Genomic DNA, 12,816 nt, shown 5'->3' with positions numbered 1-12,816 from the left:
AAGGGAGAAGGAATTCAGGTAAACAAGCCAATCAGTAACAGGACAATAGGATTGGGAAAACAAGTCGTGCCTAATCTCTTTCTTATTGCTGACAAGTCTCCAACATGTCGTATACAGCATAGAGGCCTGTGGGGGCTGCAGTTGTCAATAGTGCAGCCATGTTTAAATGGCATATACCCCCACACTCTTCCCCATCAGGTATGCTTCCCTGTCAGATAACCCTTCCCACAGTCCTTATAGAAAACATTCCATCTGAAAAATCTTGGCTAGGAAGCTGCTATCTATCTCCGAGTTTACAGAAACAGAATCTCCATCCCGGAGATCTTGTTCCTACGAAAGAACTTTTGTAGAGGTAGTTACTGATTTCTTCCCATCTTATTTATGTCAGACTTCCCAAACATGGCTGCTTAAACCAAGGGGCTACAAGATCTTCCTTCTTCTCTTCCTCTTTGGAATTGACACTGAGTCTTCTTCTGAACCTAGCCTTCTTACTTTGCCCCAGTGTCTGATCAGGGCAAAAACTGCAGTGGCAGAACACATGGTAACGAAGGAAAAGGTAGGGTAAAGCCTCATGTCCAGCTGTCTCTTCCTCTCTTTTTCCATCCTTCTCCTTCTGTCCCATTGTTCCAGTTACTATTGTTATACAATAAGTTACCCCAAAACCTAACAGCCTAAGCAACCATTTGATTATGGTCACAAACTTTGCAGGGAAGAAATTTGGTCAGGGTGCAAGGGGAATGGTTGTGTCTGCTCTGCCCTGTCTGGAAGCTCAACTGAAGCTCAATTCTACAGCTAGGGGCTGGAATCTTCTGGCAGTGTCTTCACTCACATGTCTGATGGTTGATGCTGGATGTCAGATGGGACCTCAGCTGAAGCAGTCAATGGGAGAACCTGTATGTGCCCTCTGTATGTGGCCTGGGCTTCCTCACAAAATGGCTATCTCAGGGCTCCACTAGCAAGTATTCTACGAACAAGGTGAAAACTGTGTGGCCTTTTATGACATAGCCATGAAAAGTCATGCAGTATTCTGTTGGCGACAAGCAAGTCACAAGCCCACCCAGATTTAAGGAGAGGATATACACTCTGCCTTTTAATGGGAGCAGTGTCAAAAAATTCGCAGTCATTTTTGTAGACTACCATGCTTAGCAACTTTTTTTAAAATTTTATTTAGTCGTAGTTGTTGAGTATATACACAGCAAAACATACACCAAATTCAACCGTTTCTACACGTACAATTCAGTGACACTGATTACATTCTTCCAGTTGTGCAACCATTCTCACCCTCCTTTTCTGAAATGTTCCTCCCCCATTAACATAAACTCACTGCTCCCTAAGGTTCCTATCTAATCTTTAGAGTTGCTGTTGTCACTTTGATCCCATACAGACAGTTCTTAACAGAGCATAATGCTCAAGGCAGACATTTTTTACTAGTTAAGCTAAACTATCGTTTGGTTTTAAGAAGACTTCAGGGGATATTTTTGGTTTAAGTTTTTAAACATTACCTCGGGGCAACAGTTTCAGCTTATCAACTTTTAAGGCAATATTCTTAGTCCTTTCACTCCCAACTTTTCATAAGTCCTCTCTCAACACACAAACGCACACGCGTGCACACACACACACATACACACGCACTCATCCTATAATGCCCTTCACATCAGGACACTTACTTCATGTCTTATTTTTCGTGGAAATACACCTTTGTCTGTACAAAGTGGGGAAAAAAATGTTACTTAAAATAATTGAGCCCTACAGGAAAGACCAAAAGAAGAAGTAACCCAAAAGGAAGTTTACACTCACTCCCAACTCTTAAACACACATGTACACACACAAACCCTCCTTCACTTTTGTTTCCAGCAGCTAAGGAAAGAATCTTAGATGTTTCAAAAGAGCTGCGAATTCACATCAGAGATAGAAGGTTAGGAAAGTAGTACCAAGATTAGGTTCTGTTTTCATAGTGGGACAAGAAAGACAAGCAAGTCACAGGCACAACCAGATTTAAAGAGAGAATATAGACTCCGCCTTTCAACGAGCGCAGTGTCAAAAGATTTGCAATCTCTCCTCTCCTACGGGTTCAAAGTTCCACTTTCCCAGAATCCCTCTCAAGGCTCCTTAAGTGTATTAAATTTCTGCTTCAGTATGGTGGGACTATCTCATACAATCTTCAACTCTCAATCTCATAAACAATGTTATTTTAATTGTGTGTCTTACTTGCAAGATATCTGATGGTATAGTATTAACCAAGTTCCCATAGTTACTTTGGAGCAATATTTCGAGTCAATTCCAACTCACAGTGACCCTATACAAGTGGGATCATATGATGTTTGTCCTTTTGTGTCTGGCGTCTTTCACTCAGCTTAATGTTTTCAAGGTTCATCCATGTCGTAGCATGTGTTAAAACTTCATTTCTATTTATGGCTGAATAAAAGTCCATTGTATAGATAGACCTCAGTTTGTTTATCCATTCGTCTGTCCATGGATACTTGGGTTGTTTCTTTCTGGCTATTGTGAATAATGCTGCAATGAACACTGGTGTACAAATATCCATTTGAGTCCCTGCTTTCAAGTCTTTTAGCTATATATTTAGGAGTGAAATTGCTAGGTCATCTGGTAATTCTGTTTAACTTTTTGAGGGAGCCACCACACTGTTTCCACAGCAGCTGCACCATTTTACATTCCCACCAGCAATGCATGAGCGTTCCAATCTCTCCACATCCTCACCAACACCTGTTAGTTTGTGAGGCATGGCTGAAGGCTTTTTAAGGGTTAAATCTACAGGGAGAGTTAAAGTAAGTGGAATTTTTTTTTTTATTTTAAAAGATGCCCTATCACAGTTCCTTGATCACACATAAAGTGCCAACTAGAAATTTCCACTTTATAGACACCTTATTAATAGTACTATAGTTGTCATCGTATCTATAGTATAGTGATACCAATAACAGTGGTTATTTGAATATCAGTATGTATGTATGATGCTAAGTACTGCATTTCCATTCTTGTTCAGTTCTGAAGCATGAGAGTTAGGTTTTTAACATATTTATTTCTAACTGAGTATATGGGAAAATACCTAATGCATCAATGTGTCCATGGAGAATCGTATCATATCTCATAAATATATATAAACGTATAACCACTGATGTATATCTATATGCATATATATACCTACTATGCACATGTATACATATGCATATATGTGTGTGTATACATACACACATATACATATATACACATACAGAGATTTTACCTAAAACTAAGAACGTAACTATATATATTACAATATACCTACTCCTCCCTTATCGACTATCTCATTACCCACCTACATGTTCTGCCTCTCGGGTCCACAGAGACATTTGTGTCCTATGTAGTATTTTGTAATCTGATGTGGTCATCCTCCATTTTCACATAGCACAGATTTTCACATAATGACCTGGTCTTTGAAACCTGACTATGTCAGTAAGTGAGGAGTGGGTGTACATGGTAATATCTATCCATAAATACTTGGGGTTGGATAAGATGCTAAATAAAATTATCTACTCACTATCCCAGCTTACAGGTGATGCAGCTGAGGCTCGTAGATGTTAAACAACCAGCTAGTCAGTGGCAAAGCTGGACGACTGCCCCCATTCCCAGCTCCTAGTCTACAGCTCTTTCCGCTACTCCCCAATTTCTCTTTACAACTGTATGTTTTCATTAAATACAGGTAAAAGATAAGGTAAAATTCACATTTATTTTAAGACAGGTAGGCACTGCATTATGTTCTTCTAGCACTGAGTAACTTTGGTTTCACCCAACGCCATTTCAAATTTCCCCAAATATAAAATGTTGAGGTCAAGGCTAAAACTATCACATATCAAACTTCCTTTCAGTGTTGAGAGAGTACAAAATATTCTCTTTTTTGAGAATTCCCAGAGGTTGTTAGGGCTTAGGCAAGCATAGAGAAAATGAGGCTTACGACCCACAGCCTTTCTTGCCTGTCCCAAGCTTCACTAAGACTACATGGATCCACCAGCTGCATACCAGAGAACCAGGCCCAAGAGAGGAGCCTCATAGATTCGATATCAGTCTACAAAGCACAAGTGTGAAATGGAAGCCAAATTCGCTTAGTTCCCTTTACAAACGTGTCAGCTCCACTAAAAAATGAACCATCTTCCCTGCCAATGAAGGAGAAGAAATTGCTTCATCCCATTCACTCCATCAGATAAAACCATTTGATGGGCTTGACAGTCACCGCTTGCTAATTATGGGGCAAACTTCGCAGCAGGCAGTTTGTTGCATCAACAGGTCCCAGAACAATCCAGCAATTGTTTCAGGGAAGTTTGGGCTCTCGGGCTTGAGCACTTTGACATCAAGTATCCCCAATGGCTGTCATGACTTGGAGCTGCTCTAGTGGAATGAAGAGAACAAAGTAAAGAGTAACTCTGAGGCCTGCACACAGCTGATGTGCCCTGAAGAGCAGACTCGTTGTATCGATGTTTCTGGCTGTTGAAGATATGATGAGAGGGGTCAGTGTCCTCACCACCCCTGCTCCAGAAAAGCACCAAAAACATCTCTCATTTTGGAGAGTTTAGAATTTAGATAGAAAGGATGGAAATTTATATTCCCTATAGAAATGTAAAATATTTCCAATCCTACATATGCACCTGGGGAGTTGTCATTTTTGAAATAATAGCAAAAAGGCTTTCATTTATTAGGTGAAATTTTTGAAGGTAGAGAAGAAAGGGAAAAAGAGAAACAATATACTTTCCTGGTGAATACGGAGTCTTGGTGTTTGAAAGGAAAAAAATATCAAGAACTCAGAAAAAGAAAATATAGTGGAGAGTGTTATCGGTCTACCAAAAACCATTTTACACTTCTTCCTGAGCACAAGTCTGGACTACATTTCCCAGCATCCCTTACAGTGAGGGGTGCCCTTGTCTAGTTTAGTGGAGTGTGAGCAACCTGGTGAGTTATCCTTCTGGGCCTGGACCCTCAAAGGGTGGGCATGCCTCCTCTGTGCTGTTTCCCCTCCTCACAAGCAGAAACTTGGACATGTCTGCAACCTACCTTCAATCATGCAGCTGGCCAATCTTTTGGTGATTGGGACTGGTGGCTGGTGGGCAAGAACTGAGCAATGACTTGGAAGGAATCTATGCCCTTAAATAACATTAACTGTGGGGCAGAGCAGCCTGCACCTGGAACATTCACTTAGTCTTGTTATATGAGAGAGAAATAAACTTTTTAAAGAAGTTATCCAGACTGATAGCACTGCAGTGTTGGGTCTCTTTGTTATAGAAGCTTAGCCTTTTGCCTTAACTAATACAAAAATCCACCCTCATCTGTCAGGTTGTCATACTGTGGTGGCTTACATGTTGCCACGAGGCTGGAAGCTATGCCACTGATATTTCAAATACCAGCAGGGTTACCCATAGTGGACAGGTTTCAGTGGAGATTCCAGACTAAGACAGACTAGGTAAAAGGGCTGGCAATCTAGTTCCCAAAATTAGCCAGTGAATATCCTGTGGATCACAACAGAAGATTGTCCTGTGTATTGCTGGAAGATGAGCCCCTAGGTTGGAAGGCACTCAAAGTTCACAATAGTCACAACAATGGACTCAAACTTGCCAACAATCAAGAAGATAGTACCGAGCTGGGTGCTGTACATAGGTCTCACGAGTTGGAGCCAATTTGACCACAACAACAACAATGCAAAAATGATTCTCATATCTGATCAGAAGAGTACTGATCAAGTCTCACTCTCTTCTCTACCAGTTCTCAGTATATCACACATCGTTTCGCAGAAAGCCAAACCTTTGCCAAAACTGCGGACAATGATCCCCCCAGCCTCCAAAATCTTTCCTCTGGAAAGCAACTCGCTCCTGGTGGCGGTGATGGCTCTCCAGCCCTCTCTTTGGAAGTGTGCTGCTCTCATCAGATGACAGCCAAGGGCTCTGAGGCTTGACTGACCTTCCATCTGAGCTAAGGAATCTGTCCACAGTGCAGACAGTCAGGATCTCCAGACAAGAGGCCAGGAAGAAATTGTCAATGCAGGAGTCAAAGGAAATGTCTGGAAATTGCTAGAATGCCCAGTAACTTTTAGACTCACATATGAGAAGACAATAATCAGTTTTACAAATTAGATCATAAGTACACTGGAGGGAATTCTAGATGGACTATTATTCAGAGAACAAGGTCGACCATAATGACCAGAGACAGGGAATGTGGTTAACGCATTCCCTGAGATGATTTTTATCTTGGGTTGAACAAAGTGATGGAGATCAAAGAACTTGATATGGTTAATTGTCCATGGATTAATAGAAAGGAATTTGTCCCTCTGGACCTGCACTGCCCAATAGAACGTTCTGCAAGGATGAAAGTATTCTGTATCTGAATTGTCCAATATGGTAGCCCCAACCACATGTGCCTAATGATCACGTGAACTGTGGCTAGTGGAAATGAGGAAATGGGTTTTTCATTCTATTTAATTTTAGTATTTAATTAAATAGCTGCATGTAGCTAGTGGCTACTGTATTGGACAGCACACCTGTGGACAAAGGGCCAGCACAGTTTTTCTGTAAAGGGCTTTAATAAGTATTTTAGGTTTTGTGGGCCAGCTGGTCTCTGCCACCATCACTCACCTCTGCTATTGTGAAAAGCAGCCACAGACAATTCATCAACTAATGGGCACGGCTGTTTTCCAATAAAAATTGATTTACAAAAACAGGGGGCTGCTCTAGACCCACTGACAAATTTGTAACTACTTTCCTTGATGTTTTCAGCTACTAAGGCTGAGAAATAAATTCACACCAACGTGTTAATAAAAACCAAAACCAAACTCATTGCCATTGAGTCAATTCCAACTCATAGTGCCCCTACAGGACAGAGTAGAACTGCCCCATACGGTTTCCAAGGAGCGCCTGGTAGATTCAAACTGCCTACCTTTTGGTTAGCAGCCATAGCTCTTAGCCACTACGTCACAAGGGTTTCCAAAGCATTAATGGCTTAATATATTTCAGTATCTGGATTCTTTTGTCCTTTGGTAAGGACCCCAGAAAGAGGTGCATTAACCTAGAAGATTTAACTTCAAATTTCAGTATTTTGGACCTGGTGGGATTTGGTAGGAGAAAACTTTGGGGTAGAATGGCTCTCCTTCCTTACACTCCCACAAACCACGCTCCAGAAGTGAATTGCCTCTTCCCTGCCCTCTCCCTGTGGCCCTGCTCTCAGCCACCTGGGAGGGAGTCAGGGTGGTCTCCACATTCTGAGGGGAAGTCAGCTCCCATCAAACCTTCATCTCTACACAGCCCAGACCAGACGGAAAGAGCACCCTGGCCAGTTGGTCTTACAGAACCAAAGCTGTCATTTAACATCTCATTTTTCTTGCCACCTTTATTTCATGCCAAGATTTGAAGATTAAAAAGGTAAATTAACCAAAGCCTTTTTACCACATGGTAAAGGCAGATCAATACACTCAATTTTCCAGAGTCTTGGAGAAGCCATGTTTCATTTTTTAAATTTTACATCAAAAGCCGTAACTTATGAACACAGGATACACTAAACCCTACACATTAGGGCTCAGTGGGAAAGAGAAATTTAAAGAAGAGGGTTCCAGGGCCAAAGAATCACAGCAAATTGACTTAGTAATGAAGAATCAAGAGCAGTCTCAAAAGGAAACGTTTCGTGCAATCAGACTTTTTCTTAAACATGAAAGAAATGTTTCATTTTAGCTCGTGCCTTAAAACAGTGCCATGAGCTTTAGTGCAAAGCCTTCTCCCCTGCCCAAGACTGGTGAGATAATGGTAGCCTGGAGAATAAATACTGATCTTAGGGATCGTCAGGAAAGCGTGATGAGAATGCAGAATATTCTCATAGTGGTATCACTAACAGCTTCCTTTTGAAGCCATTCTGAGAGGAAATGGGTCTTTCTATGGAGCTACCATATTGTCAACATTGAATAGAAAATGCTCACGTACATATGACACCCAGTGCAGTTAAAAAGCAAAGTTCTTGGAGACAACTCTGTATATTTTTATTTGTTTGTTTCATTTCTTGAGATGTTGCTAAACTTGGAATCAAGAGTTGTCAGCAAAGCATTGTCCTAGTGGTGGTGCTTCTGAGAAGCCGAGCAGAGGAAGTGCTGTGAGGATTCCAGAACAAAGTTAAATGAGAAATTGAGCAGTGTTGGGTTCCTCACCTTCCTTTCACAGTACCTTGTGCCTTCCAGTGCTTCACACTAGTGATAGCAAAAGGTGCCTGCTAGCACCCACGCCACAAACACCACACCACCTCAGTCTGCCAGGGCAACTGCCAGGTTCTAACACATGGCTAATTAGTGAACATGTCCTGTTGAAATGGCCTACTTCTCGGTGTGGAGCCAGCCAAGGTGCTCAAGGAGCCAATGATGTAACTCTCCAGGATGAGTCAGCAGGTACGGGTAGGATGGGGGTGCTGAGAAAAAACAAGTGCCCCAGAGACACCACACCCTTCTAACACCTCGATCAAGAGAAAGAAAAGGGACACAGGGAAAAGAAAGAGGAAAATAGAGGGGGGAGAACCAGTGCATGAAGGGGACTTGGATGGCTTTCTGCCCCCTCCCCACCCAGGCCCCACCTCTCAGGGTCCCACCTAAGCCCTGAGCTACAAACCTGCTTCAGGAGGCATCTAGGAATGTAATCAACAGTGTAGGCCCACTGTCGGGGGGGTTGTCTGGAATGTTCACAAAGATTTTGAATGCGCAGTTAAAATTGTCACACACATACACACACACACACACACCAACACACACACCCTCTCTCCCCAGGTCAAGAAGGATGCTGGGAATCTTTCCTGCCCTGATAATGGAAGCCTCTCCTCAGAGCCATAACGTGCTCTACAGCACCTAAGAGAGGGGCCACACAAAAATTTCCTTGAACCCTTGGCCAGGGAAATCACATTCCCCACTTCAGGTCCAGCTGGGGCTCTTCAAATGCCTCTGAAGTTGTCTTGAGCAGAAAAGTCTCACAGTCTCCCTGATTCCAAAGGTTGTGAGAGGAGAGAGAACCGGACATGGAGTGATACTGGTCAACCTGGCTCTAGACATGAGAAGCCCAGTACATACTCCAATACCCACCACCAACTCCTAAAACCTATAGGAACTCTGTACTCCTGTCAGGGTTTACAGTGTATTATGATCCCCAGAAACCCCCCAACCCACCTCCCCACCAAAAAAGAAAAGAAAACTAGTTGAGACTCTATAGATAATTTACTCAACAGTGGCCAGAAGAACTTGGATAACCTTCTGTGCATTAACTGTCCACTAAATTCTGGCTCAGGAAATCAGGTCACCATCATTGGAATGAAACAACACTGAACTTGAATGGGGTGATACGGGGTCTAGGCCATCATTAGGAGACTCATTTAACCACTCAGTTTCTTTATATGAGTTAAGTGATAATTAAAGAATGCCCAGCTGTCAAATTCTATGATTCTCTTTAAAAATTGCCAGATCTGGGATGCTACAATGTTGTGAACCTAGCTTGGCAAATCCCTAAAGAATGGAATAAAAGCAAATAAAACTGTGCTAACTAAAACAGAGGAAAAAATGGATGAATTAAGTAGTTTTAAGAGAGCTATTGGTATTATTATGATGATTGGTGATAATTAAAAAGATGAAAGCCAGACTTCCAGGCAACATGGCGCTATAGACAGAAGCACCACGCCGTCCCTCCACAGCAAAGATCTGAAAAACCAAGTCAAACAGAGTCACACGTCAATCCTGAAACCATAAGCGTCAAATGAAGAGATAAAGAACTCAGCCAAGCACCGAATGGAATAAGAAACTGACAGAGAAGAGAGAGCAAGGAGAGATACATGCAGAGGTCCTCTATCAGCTACTACAGCCCGGAGCTGCCATCTTGGACTCCTACTGGAGATCAGTGAATGGGAGTACAAGAAAGCAGCTTCAAGTAGCTTCCAGCAGGAGACAGAACAACTGGTAACCAGCAATATACACTTTCTTACCCCCCACCCTTCTTCACCCCACTCGGCATCCTCTGCTTCCTGCAGCCACAGTCTCTTGGCCAGGAAGCACCGGCTTCACCCTGCTGTCCCTTGGATTCCACCTGCCCATGCTGGCTGGCTCCCAGAGTGCCATTTGTTGGCTGCTGGGGTTGTTTCTTTCCGCTTCTTTAGATTTCTTCCTTCCCTCTCACCACCACCCTCTCCTTTCTCTCAAATACTTGGCTCTGTGTGCCATCTTTGCTTCTTCCTGAAAAGCTGCAAAACACTGCTCCACTGTGAAACTGCTTCCCAGCCCATGCTGCCCCAGTGATTTTGTGTGTTTGTTTGTTCTGTTTTGAGTTGTTTGTTTTCTTTTTCTTTTCTTGGCTTTGGAGCTCCTCCTAGCCAGGCGGTACTATGCAGCTTAGGAGCTACTCCCTTACTCTGTGCAGATTCACAGTGACATGCCTGGGGGCATGTCTTTTTTCTTGTTTTGTTTGTTTGTTTCTTGTTTTGTTTTATTCTCTTTTTCCCTTTTTGTCTTTCTTGATTTCCAGTTTCTCATCTCTCTATACTTTCCTTCTCTTCCTGTCTCCTGAATACCTGGCGCTGTGTGACACCTCTACACCTTCTAGCCAGGATGTGCTTCACCGCCTGGGAGCAACGTCCCCAGTCATAGCAGCTGCACTGGTGGGATCCCTGGGGGCTTATCTTTTTTTTTTCTTTCCTCTAATTTTTATTTATTCTTTTTTTTCTTTTTGTTTTTCTCTATTTCTCAGTCTCTCATCTCTACACTCCAATAGCAAGCTCCCTTAGCACTCTTTTTTTGTTTGCTTGTTTGTTTGTTTGTATGTTTTTGGCTCCTGTTCCTCCCTCCTCTCTCTCCTCTTTACCATACCCATCTTAGCTCCACACATCACAATCTTCCCCCTCCTTCCTGCCTACCTGCACCATGCACTGAACATCACACTCCCAATCAGCACAGGCACAGCCTACTGGAAACTGCCCTGTGCTGATTCCTGGTCCACCCTGTCGGCCCTAGTATGTGTCACCAAAAACCCATCCCAGCAACTCCCGTTCAGCTGGACCTGCCCTAGTATACCATACCCGAGTGACTGACCCTGCCCATTGGAGAAGGAGGTGAAAAGTATCATGCCCACAGACGAGCAAACAACAAAGAACACACAGCCCACCTGCTCAGACATAACCAAATAAAACAAAAAAGCAAGATGAAACAAACAACTCTACAATCAATACATAAGGAAAGTAATACTGAATGCCCCGAAGACAGCAGACAATATCAAAACATATACAAAAACAGGAAAGGATGGTGTCAGCAGGCATCCAAAATAAAACACCAGATAACTTGTCAGTAGAAGAAAAGGCACTAGAACTTAACTGATAGGGAATTCAAATCTCTAATATTCAGAATTATCCAAGTGTTGAAGCAAAAAGCAGACAAAAATGAGGAAAAAATGGACAAATTCATGGAAAAATTAGACAAATTCATGGAAAATACAGACAAAAAAATGGAAGAATTCAAGAAAATAATACAGGAACAAAATGCTAAAATAAATTCACAACTAGAAATCATACAGAAACAACAATTAGAAATCTAAAAAGATAAACAACAAGATTTCAGAAATGGACAGTGTCATGGAAGAGCTGAGGAGCAGGTTTGAAATGATAGAAGACAGGATCAGCAAAATTGAAGACAAACACTTGGATACAACTCTGTGTGAGGAAAAATCAGAAAAAAGAATGAAGAAAAGTGAAGAAACCCTGAGAATTATGTGGGATACAATCAAAAGCAAAAAATTTCGAGTGATTGGAGTTCCAGAACAGGAGGAGAAAACGGAAAACACAGAGAGGATCACTGAAGAACTGCTGACAGAAAACTTCCCCAACATCATGAAAGACGCAAACCTGACTATCCAAGAAGCTGAACGAACCCTGTATAGAATAGACCCCAAAATAAAATCACAAGGCATATGTGATGGTTAAGATTGTGTGTCAACTTGGCTGGGCCATAATTCTCAGTGTTTTAATGTGATCATTCCGATGATTGAATATACTGTGAGTAGCCAATCAGATGAAAGGGAGTCTCCTTGGGGGTATAGCCCGCATCTGAATATAAGCAGACGTTCTGGCTTTTTGCGCTCTCTGGATCCTGCAGCTGCCTCCTGTCATCTAATCTCCAGTTCTTGGGACTTGAGCTGTCAGCTTATCTGCCGAACTTGTGACTTATTGATCTGCACAGCCTGTGAGTGGGAGTTCTGCTCTCCGACCTGCCGATCTTGGCTTGTCAGCTTCTGCAGCTGTGTGGCTTGGAGAGGCCTCTACCCTGATCCATGGACCTGGGACGTTCTAGCCTCTACAATCGTGTGAGCTGTTTCCTTCATGTAAATCTCTCTATATATATATATTTATACACTTTACTGGTTTTGCTTCTCTAGAGAACCCAGCCTAAGACAGCATATCATAATCACACTAGCTAAAACCAAAAACAAACAAGAATCCTGAGAGCAGCTTGAGAAAAACAAAAAGTCACATACAGAGGAGAAACAATAAGACTAAGCACAGATTATTCAGCAGAAACCATGCAGGCAAGAAGGCAATGGGATGACATGTATAAAACCTTAAAAGAAAAAAAAATTGCCAGCCAAGAATAATATATCCTGCAAAACTCTTCTTCAGATATTGTGGTGAAATTAGGTCATTTCCAGATAAACAGAAATTAAGGGACTAAGTAAAAACCAAACCAAACTTACAAGAATTATTAAAGAGAGTCCTTCGATCTGAGAACAAACAACATCAGACCACAGGTTGAATACAGGACACAGGGTTGTACCAGCCAGATACCAA

The sequence above is a fragment of the Trichechus manatus genome, unplaced genomic scaffold, assembly GCF_000243295.1.
Source record: "Trichechus manatus latirostris isolate Lorelei unplaced genomic scaffold, TriManLat1.0 scaffold00160, whole genome shotgun sequence".
Lineage (NCBI taxonomy): Eukaryota > Metazoa > Chordata > Mammalia > Sirenia > Trichechidae > Trichechus > Trichechus manatus.
The sequence above is the reverse complement of the archived record's forward strand: the minus strand, read 5'-3'. Positions refer to the sequence as shown.